The sequence below is a fragment of the Pantherophis guttatus genome, chromosome 1 (genome assembly GCF_059756535.1).
Source record: "Pantherophis guttatus breed Tessera chromosome 1, ASM5975653v1, whole genome shotgun sequence".
Taxonomy (NCBI): Eukaryota; Metazoa; Chordata; class Lepidosauria; order Squamata; family Colubridae; genus Pantherophis; species Pantherophis guttatus.
In genome coordinates, this window is record NC_142063.1 from 95,259,371 (window position 1) to 95,270,586 (window position 11,216).

Genomic DNA, 11,216 nt, shown 5'->3' on the forward strand with positions numbered 1-11,216 from the left:
GAAGGACTCAGGGCAGTGAACAGCCAAAGGTAAAAACACAAAATACAAAATTTAAAAGCAATTTAAAATAAATTAAATAATTTGGCCCAACAGTTTAAATACCCCATTAAAATTCAGATTAAAATTGAACAATTTAAAAAATTAAAAAATTAGGCCAGCCCGGCTTGGTGAAATAAGAAAGTTTTCAGGGCCCGGCGAAAAGTTTGAAGTCCGGGATCATCCATATCTCCGGGGGGAGCTCGTTCCAGAGGGCAGGTGCTCCCACAGAGAAAGCTCTCCCCCTGGGGGCCGCCAGTCGACATTGACCGATGGCACCCTGAGGAGCCCCTCTCTGTGGGAGCGTACTGGCCGGTGGGAGGCTCTTGGCAGCAGAAGGCGGTCTCGTAGATATCCAGGTCCTAAGCCATGGAGCGCTCTAAAGGTAATAACCAACACCTTGAATCGCACCCAAAAGACCACCAGAAGCCAGTGCAGCTTGCGCAGGAGAGGTGTTACATGGGAGCGCCATGACGCTCCCATATTCACCCGTGCAGCCGCATTCTGGACCAGTTGGAGCCTCCGGATGCTCTTCAAGGGGAGCCCCATGTAGAGAGCATTACAGTAGTCCAGGCTGGACGTGACGAGGGCATGAGTGACCGTGCACAAGGCATCCCGATCCAGAAAGGGACGCAACTGGTGGATCAGGCGAACCTGATAAAAAGCCCCCCTGGCCACAGCCGTCATATGCTCTTCTAAAGACAGCCGTGCATCCAGGAGGACACCCAAGTTGTGAGCTCTCTCCATGGGGGCCAACAACTCGCCCCTGATAGTCAGAGATGGCACCAACTGACGCCGGAAACCACAGCCACTCGGTCTTGGATGGGTTGAGCTTGAGCCTGTTTCTCCCCATCCAGATCCGCACGGCCTCCAGACACTGGGACATCACGTCAAGGGCATCATTGGGATGGTCCGGGGTGGAGATGTACAGCTGAGTGTCATCAGTGTACTGATGGTACTGCACCCCAAAACCACGGATGATCTCACCCAGTGGCTTCACATAAATGTTAAACAAAAGGGGTGAGAGGACCCACCCCTGTGGCACCCCACATATAAGGCGCCTCGAGGTCGACCTCTGACCCTCTGCCAATACAAACTGCGACCGATCAGAGAGGAAGGAGGAGAACCACCACAACACGGTGCCCCCCACCCCTAACCCCTCCAACCAGCGCAGCATGATACCATGGTCGATGGTATCAAAAGCCACTGAGAGGTCTAATAGGACCAGGACAGAGGAACAACCCCTGTCCCGAGCCCTCCAGAGATCATCAACCAATGAGACCAATGCCATTTCCGTGCTGTACCTAGGTCCGAAGCCCGACTGGAATGGATCAAGATAAATCGCTTCATCCAGGTACTGGGGAAACTGTCGTGCAACCACACTCTCAACAACCTTCGCCACAAAGCGGAAGTATGGAGACTGGACGACAATTTGCTAAAACAGCCGGGTCCAGGGAGGGCTTCTTGAAAAGAGGCCTCACCACCACCTCTTTCAAGGTGGCAGGAAAGTAACCCTCACTCAAAGAAGCATTGATAATCCTCTGGAGCCAGCCTCATGTAACCTCCAGGGAAGCCAGCACCAACCAGGAGGGACACGGGTCCAATAAACATGTGGCCGCGCTGAGTCTACCCAGAATCCTGTCCACATCTTCGGGTGTCACCAGGTCAAACTCCTCCCAGATAACACTCTCAAGACCTGCCTCCATCACACCACCTGCATCTACCCAGTCAGAGTCCAAGCCTTCCCGAATCTGAGCAATTTTGTCATACAGATACTGCACAAAATCCTCAGCCCTGCCCTCTAAGGGGTCTTCTTGCACTCCCAGATGGAGCAGGGAGTGGGTCACCCTAAAGAGGGCGGCTGGGTGATTATCTGATGATGTAATAAGAGTGGCAAAATAATTACATTTTGCTGCTTTTATCGCCACTAGGTAAGTCTTAATATGAGACCTCACCTGTGTTCGGTCGGATTCAGAAAGGCTGCCCTCCAACCGCTCTCCAGGCGTCTTTTCCAGCACTTCATCTCCATCAGCTCCTCGGAGAACCAGGGAGCTAAGTGAGATCGGCGCCGGGTCAGAGGCCGCAAAGGCACGACACGATCCAAAGCTCCAGCGGCCGCCCTATCCCAGGCAGCTACCAGGTCTTCAGTCAAGTCGTGAGCCAGAGCCTCAGGGAATGGCCCAAGCTCCGTCTGGAACCTATCAGGATCCATCAGGCACCTGGGGCAGAACCACCTAGTCGGTTCCACCTCCCTGTGGCAGGGTGTAGCAGTACAGAAGTCAAGTCGAAGGAAAGAATGGTCTGACCATGACAAGGGCTCAATCACTATATCCCCTATATCTAGACCATTCAGCCACTGGCCAGAGATAAAAACCAAATCCAGAGTGTGTCCCCCCATGTGAGTAGGGCCGTGAACTAATTGGGTCAGGTCCATGGCCGTCATGGAAGCCATGAACTCCCGAGCTGCCTCAGACGTTTCATCGACGGACGGCAGGTTGAAATCCCCGTAACCATAAGTCTGGGGGTATCAACCGCCACCTTTCAGACTCATGCTGGAGTCTGGGAACTGTACATGCTCATCAGGATGGGCTCCAGCATAAGTCCAAAAGCTCAGAAGACAAAACTTCTGCTCCCAGTGACTGACCCAGATTGGATCTTGCAAGGAAAAAAAAACAAACACACCTTTGAGACAGTGCCATTGAGTATGTGCTCTGATTATTAAACTAGCATAAATTGATATCCATAGGAACATTTCCACCCATCCCAATATTTCTATTTGGATCGGTAGCCATTTTTGAAAATTCAAGCCAGGGATATTTTGTATTATATGCTATATGATACTCTTGTAGACATCATGGATTGAACATGGGATCTTCGGCATAATAGACATGTACACTGCCACTATTGTCCTTCCCTGAACTAACACTTCCACTCTGCAAGGTAACCATTTAAACACTCAGTAGCAGTATACATTTCTGAAAGAGATGCATTATAACAGCCGCAGTAAGTACAAAATGTCATCATGGGACATGCTCACGAGGCTTTTTCAACACTGAAATTTAGAATTCTCCTTGGGAAACTGAGCCAATTAAAACATTTTATGCAACACTGAAACTAGCAAGAATATTCCCAGTTGCATATCGATTATAACTAACACAACAGTCTCCATTTCTTCAGCTATGGGAAAATAAACTACTTACAGCGGCTTAAATTAAAGCAAAAAAAAAAAGAATATTCTGAATTATTATTTTAAAGAAAGCTGTGCAACATGCTTTTTTAGTATAGATGGCAAATACATTTAATTTTCATTTTCATATGAGATTGGCCATTTAAAATTTCTGAAACCTATAAACAAAGAAGGGTATGCATTCTGAAATCCACATTATTCAGAATCTAATTACATATGCAAAAAAGAATGAATGTACTAAAAAACACTAGAAAAATTAGATACAAAATTATAAAGATTTTATAAAGCAGATTTTAGAATTGCAAATATCAAAATCAGACTAGGAACCAATTGTATTATATGACTGCAAAAATAACCAACAGAATTTTAGATTACATTAAGGATGTATTGTTTCCAGTTCAAGGGACATAGTAGTTCCACTCTATCCTACATTACCAGGCTCCTTTTTAAAATGCTGTGTCCAATTCTGGGCACCAGAATCCAATAAAGATTAAAAACACCAGAAACAAATACAAAGGAGGATTATCGGGGGACTGCAAAATAAGCCCTATGAGCAAAGTAAGGGACTCACATAGATTTAGTCTTCAGAAAATATGGCTAATGGGGACATGATACCTGTCAGGCCAGTCTCAGCTTAGATGTTCAGGAAAGAAAGACCCTCAACTCCATTTGTAGTGAAAGGAATAACTTTTCCTGAAGCCAAGTGGTTACAGCATAGCAAAGCCAGATTTGAATATTCCCACATAAATCCAGTTCTTTTCTCTTTTTCTGGGCCCTCCCCACTTGGTGCTTTCATAAATGTCCAATAGTGTTCAAACCAGGTGTTTTGGTAACAGCCCTAAACACTCTTTGGTGAGTGTTCGCATTCCATTCCCATACTTGGGTCCTTGGATCTGCCAGGCTCTGTTTCAGGTTGACACTCCTGGTTCTTCTCATCCTGTCATGCCCCCTCCCTATTTCCCCTCCGTCCTCTCTCACTCTTTTTATGGCAGGGTGTCATTGAAGCAAAGCAGGGCTTAGGCAATGTGATGACAGACCTGACAATAACACTCTTTAAGACTTTGCTATGTTGCCTCCTCTCTCATACTTTCAAGCACAGCACTGTCCCAGAAAGTCTTAAGTAACCAAAGCCAGATTCTGGTTAAAGGGAAGAAATGTCCTAAGATACATTATAATTCCTATGAATGTGCATCTTCAAGCAGAAACTGGACAGATATTTGTTAGCAATGCTTTAATTTGAATATCTGTATGAAACAGAGGTTGGTCCTGATGATCTAAATACTGTGTTTCCCCGAAAATAAGACCCTGTCTTATATTTTTTTGAACCCCGAAATAAATTCTTGGCCTTATTTTTGGGGAGTCTTATTATCTTGGGCACATGGAGCAAGACATAGCTCCTCTTGCTGTCTTACCTGATTTCCAGCTCTGTCTCCCTAACCCTAACCAGAGGAAATGGCAGGGACTGGATGCTCATGAGGTTAAATATTTTCAGTGAGGGGTTATTTTGAGGGGGGTTATATTTAGCACATGCGCTCAAAAGCCCGATTGGGCTTATTATCAGGGGATGTCTTATTTTAGGGGAAACAGGGTAGTCCCTGTTAAATCTATGGTTCTGTGAGAAACAAATATACATTCTTTATTTGAAAATCCCTTCTCAGACTTGGGTACAACTCACTGCAGCTTATTTCCTTTTAAATGGATGTAGAGAGTATTGGAATGTTCTGTATATCAAGAGTGAAAAAAGCCACAAGGCATTTAATACTCCCTTTCCTTCTCTTATACATGCATGGTTTATTACCTTAACCATGACTATACTTCTAATGGCTCCCTCTGTTTTCATCTCTGCTGCATTCTTTTTTTATATATAGATAGTTTCAGACAACATTTAATTTGTGCAAGGCTCCCTGCATTCATAGTACTCATGTTGGACCATTTTATGACCCAAACCTGACATCATGGGCCAAGAGAAAGTGACTGGCCAAAATCACCCAGCCATCTTTCATGCCTAATGCACAGCTGGAACTTATAGTCTCCTAATTTCTGGGGTGGTATCTTAACCACTAGGACAAACTGTCTCTCAGTTTTGTGCCCAATAGATGAAACACTTGGTTGATCTTAGAAAAAAATTGACTCTGTATTTACTGGCCAACACTAGGAAGAAAAGAAAGTTCATGCTGGAATTGGACATTATTTGAAGTAGATGGACATTAACTGGACATTATTTGAAGTAGATGGAGTGTTGCAAAAAGAGGGGGAAAGAAAAAAAGATTTCACACTGGTGGAGTGACATTATTCAACAGAATTGAATTGAATCTCAACATTTCTTTTTCTAGAAAACATGCATTGCTCCCAGGAAGACGTTGACTAGAATAACTTAGAAATAAAAGTAAGGCTACAATTTCCTGGGCTTTCAAACAACATTCATGAAAGGTCATTGCATTATCATCTTATTAACTGTCAAGAAAATAGGTATATCCAGATTTTTCTGCTTAAGAATAAGCAATTTTACTACAGGCTATAAACTATAGCAGTAGAATAGAATTTAGTAAAGTCCATATAAAGATAATGTACAGATACCTGTCATTCTTCTATCTGCAGGCATACTAAAGGTAAAGGTTCCCCTGATACATAGGTGCTAGTCGTTCCCGACTCTAGGGGACGGTGCTCATCTCCATTTCAAAGCTGAAGAGCCAGCGCTGTCCGAAGACGTCTCCGTGATCATGTGGCCGGCATGACTAAAGAGCAAAGGGGCACGGAGTACTGCTACTGTCCCATTAAAGTGGTCCCTATTTTTCTACTTGCATTTTTTATGTGCTTTCGAACTGCTAGGTTTGCAGAAGCTGGGACAAGTAACAGAAGCTCACCCTGTTACGTGGCACTAGGGATACTAGTGCAGGCATACTATCCTATAATCTCTACTGCTGTGTTTTCATCATCCAAACTTCACTTCATGCAATGTTTTGTATCATTCTGAGAAACAAACCAATTTTAGCCCACTCAGATAATATGCAGCACTCTCTCCTCATTTACTAGAGACATGGTACTCTCAATTCAGTAGGCACTAGGCAAAAGACATTTATATGCTCCCAGATTAAGATCACAGATCTTGCATTGTTGCAAGCACAACGGTGGTTGTCCTAGAACACCCAAACAGTACGTATCGAGCCACAAAGGCACCATGGCAATATATATAAAATATATAGCAGCTACACCAGCAATATTATACTTTCAGTTTGCCCATTTAGCTAAGTGACATAGCAATGGGATGGTTGAAATATGAGCCACTTGTCCACAACAGTTATGAGAGTACTTACTTCCACAGAAGTCTATGGAAGAAAATTAAAATGCCTTTCGGCATTCTTCAGAAAGACTGTGTAAGACTCAAATTGCTCATCTTGCATTCTGTTCCCTCACAGTCAACTCAATATTTACTGAAGATTGGAGAAACTGTGGCCCTTTGGTTACTGCTTCCAGAGACATTAGGAATATGTTTCTTGTAGAGGAACACAGATACCTCACCCCAAAAACTAGATAGAACGCCTGCTGAAATACATGGGGTTGTACTTTCAGGTTGTCCTATCTGGGCCGCAAAAGTCCAGAGAACCGTTCTATTTTGCAGCCTCATATGGTAACTCTTATGAGGTTTAATTTCAAATACTATAGAAACGTTTAATGAAAAATGTTTTCTGCTATACATCATATAAGGATTGTATTTCCTAACATAGGCTCATATAAATACATGTCTATTTTTCATATTTCATAATTGCCTAGAATGAATGTATGCAAATTAAAACTCTTTAAGTTTGCCAAGATGTGAAGGCTGGTTATGGCTAAGTAAGTTTGGTGAATAATAAACAATGCTTCAGAAGTTCAACACTCATTTGGTTAGAACTTTCTAGAAAAACAAAAGCAACTTAAACTAATTTATTTTTAATTAATTTCATCCCACCTTTCCATACAAAGTTGCCCATTCAGGATACAAGTTCAGGTAGAAACTAAAATATTGGGAAGCCATGCAACTAACACACAATTACCATAAAAAGGACAGGGCGATGACTCCGCAGTTAAGACGCTGGGCTTGTTGGCTGGAAAGCTGGCAACCTAGGTTCGAGACCTGAGCTCCATGGAACAGGGTGAGCTACTGATCTCCTGCCAACCTAGCAGTTCAAAAGCATACAAAAGCAAGTAGATAAACAGGTACCACTTTGATGGGAAGGTAACAGCACTCCATGATGTCCAGCTAGCTGCACAACTGTGGAAATGTCTTTGTACAGTGCTGGCTCAATGACCTTGAAATGGAGATGAGCACTGCTCCCTATATTCGGCAATGATTAGCGGAGTAAAATCCACAGGGACTCCTTTACCTTACTTTTTTTTAACGTAAAAAAGTAGATTAATTAAATTGAGCTTTCCCAGTGCTTGTGCTTCATCTCTCTTAATTCCTCCAGCCAAGCCCAATAGATCTAAGGGTACAAGGCTAGGAAAGGCTGAGCTATAAGAGAGACACAAATCACAAAGGCAGTGAAACGTTATCCTAGAAGCAATAGAATACATTGTTATTTCAAGACCCATAAGTAAGAGCAGATTTCAGCTGTGGAGTCTGGAGGGTGAATTCTGATCTTAAACAGGGAATTTTATACTGGAGCCCTTCTAGTACCTCCAGTCATTGCAGTCAATTGAATAAAAGCTCAGACCTCAGGACACAAGCAGGTCAAAAGCAATCTGAGGTCCAGAAACCCAGGCTTCTACACTGCCCCTAATTTTGGGGGGGAGAGAATTAATTTGGACCTTAAATTTATCAAAATAATTATTTACAACCTCCTTCAAACAAAACAAAATGCTGGTCGAGAAGAAAAATGCCCATAATGGAGAATATTTGTAGCTCCGGGTTGAAATGAGGATGTCCTTGGTGCTCCCTGAGCTTGGTTGTTTTCTTGCAAATGTTTCATAACAAAACTAGGTAACATCATCAGTGGAGAAAGAAAGACAAAATATTTTCTGCTGTCATTTCTACTCTGCTGATTTGGATTCCTCAGAATCTCCACTCTGAGCTCATCCGAAAAATTTAAAAAGATGGTCCAGCCTAGAATTAATATTTCAGGATTTTTGGAGAGGAAGGGATTACAAGAGAGTAAGTAGGCACACAATGGGAAGTACACATCAAAAGGAATGTGCTACGGCCTACTATTTCCCTAGCCAACTGCTTAGAAGGCAAAAATAAAAAGCCTTTACTGTGAAATTGATTAAGGTCTGGTTAATTTCAGGCAACAGCTGCCAGCTGGAGAGTTATAATCAACCAATTAAGGTCACAGAGCTGGGTTTTTAACTTGCAGTTAGCACTTTTTAGGGACAGGCTGCTCCTTGGAGAAAAACAGCTCAATAAGAGATAGCTTGTTGAGGCAATTTCTCTGCTGGGGCAGGGATGGGTGGAGAAAAAATGGGTCAGGCACAGAACAATGTGTGCTAACTGTAATGGTGAACATGTGACTAAGAAAGAAGCTGTGAAGGTCGTAAATGCAGGCACTGATCCAAAATTACTTTCATCAACATCATAACTGCAAATGTTTGTTGTCCAAGTCAGTTGTTAAAAAGGACTACCTATAGTTTCATTAATACAGGTTTTCAACCATAGATTTCACAGAGCAACTACAAAAGCTGTTATAAGAAATGTATAACACACAGCTTTGTAACACCTTGAAAAGTGCTCACCTAGTAACATTTCTTGGGCCCTTGAAGGTTGAATTTAGAATAATTCTATATTTATAATCCAAGGCTACAGAGGTGGCAACAAGCATCAGATTAACACTCATTAGTTAATTAATGAAGTTGGCATGTCAAATTAGCATAAATAGTTTCCTTGGAGAATCAGATTCTTTTAGGGCCCTTGGCCTTACAACTCAAAAAAAATAGATCTGCATGCTCTCGGATTTTCTCTGGCAACTTGAAGGGTGGCAATGTATTATCATTATTTGATTCATTGCACAGCCAGCCAGATGTTTAGATTGGATTTGGCATTTTTGTTCACCTATCAAGTCTTTCCCAAGGATCTGAGATAGGCAAATGTTGTTTGAAGCTCTTAAAGGTATAGTGTTGTAAAGGTATAGTGCGGGCTGTAATTAATTCCAACCAAAGCTGCCTTTTGCAATTAACTGATCTTGAATTTTGTCAATGCCAATGGTATTCAAATAATGCTCCAGATGTTTTAGAATTGCATCAAGATGCCTATTATTATTGGTACTGTCTTTGCTTTATTTTGCCACAGTCAATCTGTTTCTATTTGCAAACCTCTGTATTTTGTGGTTTTTTTTCCCCCAGTTCTTTCTCTTCTATTCTGCTGTATTTTTATTTAAATTTATATGCCACCTGACTCTCAATTTACAGATGAAAACAAGACAACATAACTAATAGAGATCACAGAATAACAATAAAGTGGAAACAAAAGAAAGCAATCTAAGTTTAAAAGAGGTTTCAGTCATCTTCACCAAAGATCTGGGTGAAGAACCGTCTTCAGGCCCCTTCAAAGCACCAGCAGAGTGAGGGCCATTCACATCTTGGAGGGAACCTCATTCCAGGGGGCAGGTGTTGTGATAGAGAAACCATGCTTCAGGAGTCATGATAGATGACATGGTTTAATTGAAGGAACCTGGAATGCGTTGGCCTATTACTTCAAACTATGGGAGACAGATGGGTCCTCAAGTAAGGCCCAATGCGATACAGGGCTTCATACCTAACAACCCACACCTTGAATGGCTCCTGGAAGCAAACTGACAAGGAATGCCCATCATTGCTCATGCCACTGCATTCTGGACAGTTGAAGCTTGCCATGTTCCATCTTCCACTGAGCACTCAAAAGGGTCTTTTCAGTTTAAAATGTTATCTACCCATTGTGGAGTAAGCAGAAAAGTAGACCAGCTTGGAAAAAGCTATTCCTGTTTCTGAACAAAGTTGCCTTGGGAACATGTGTGTCTATGTGCAGCACACAATGAGTAAAGTAATTAGTTAAGTCCTCTGACTTTGCTGCCTCCCTTCTTTACTACAGTATATGTCATAGCAGCAAGAAAAACATTTTCCAGCCACAGCACCTCTGCAGGAAGTCGTAAAGCAAACTGAGCCACTTGTAATATTTACTCAGAGATGTTCTTGACTTTGTCACTTTGATATTGTTCTATTGTCATAAAAATGACAAGGGCAGTAGACGTAAAGCCTTCACAACAATGCCACTTGGGCAATCTGCCCAGATCTGATTGGCCCCAAAGGGTGAAAACCAGCATCCGTTCATTGGTAGATGACCCAAATTGCCTGCTACTCTTTACACACACACACCTAAATGGCTGGCCTAGGCACAAAACCACTACAAACACCATCACTACCAGAAGCTACACAAGGCATGTTTTTTTTTTCCCAGAAGGAAATAGCTCTGAATAATTCCTGAATAAAATGTGTATTTGGCCAAACTTGTCAGTCTTTGAATCACTGCCAGGGCCATCTGTAGGTTTCACTGGGGGGGAAAAAATGACACTGACTCCACTGCAAGTCACACATATTACAGTATCTCCTGGTGACCACCTAAATATAGACATGCAGTTTTCTTGGCAAATAATTGAACTGCCATTTCTCATGCGGAACTATCCAGTTTTGAGGGAGAATTGGCAACAGAAAAGGGCTGTGCAGGAACCAGGAGAAAGGGTATATGCCCATCTCAGTTTGTAGCATTCAAAAAGTGCAAATTGGTTTGCATCTGCTAGTTATCACTTGGCTGTATTGCCAGTGTGAGCTTATGGGTAGCAAAACATACTGCGAGGCTGTTCTTGATGTGCATCAGAATTAGAGGGAAATGCTATTTAAACAGCAGTACAGGTCAGGAAGACTTAAGCTATCAATGGAGATGGGAATGAGGTTGTGGAGATAGGTGCCAAGTGGGTTGCAGTTGGAATTTTCTTCACCAGTTTCTTTTGGACCTCAATCTTTTAATTTTAATGCTGATTGGAACTGA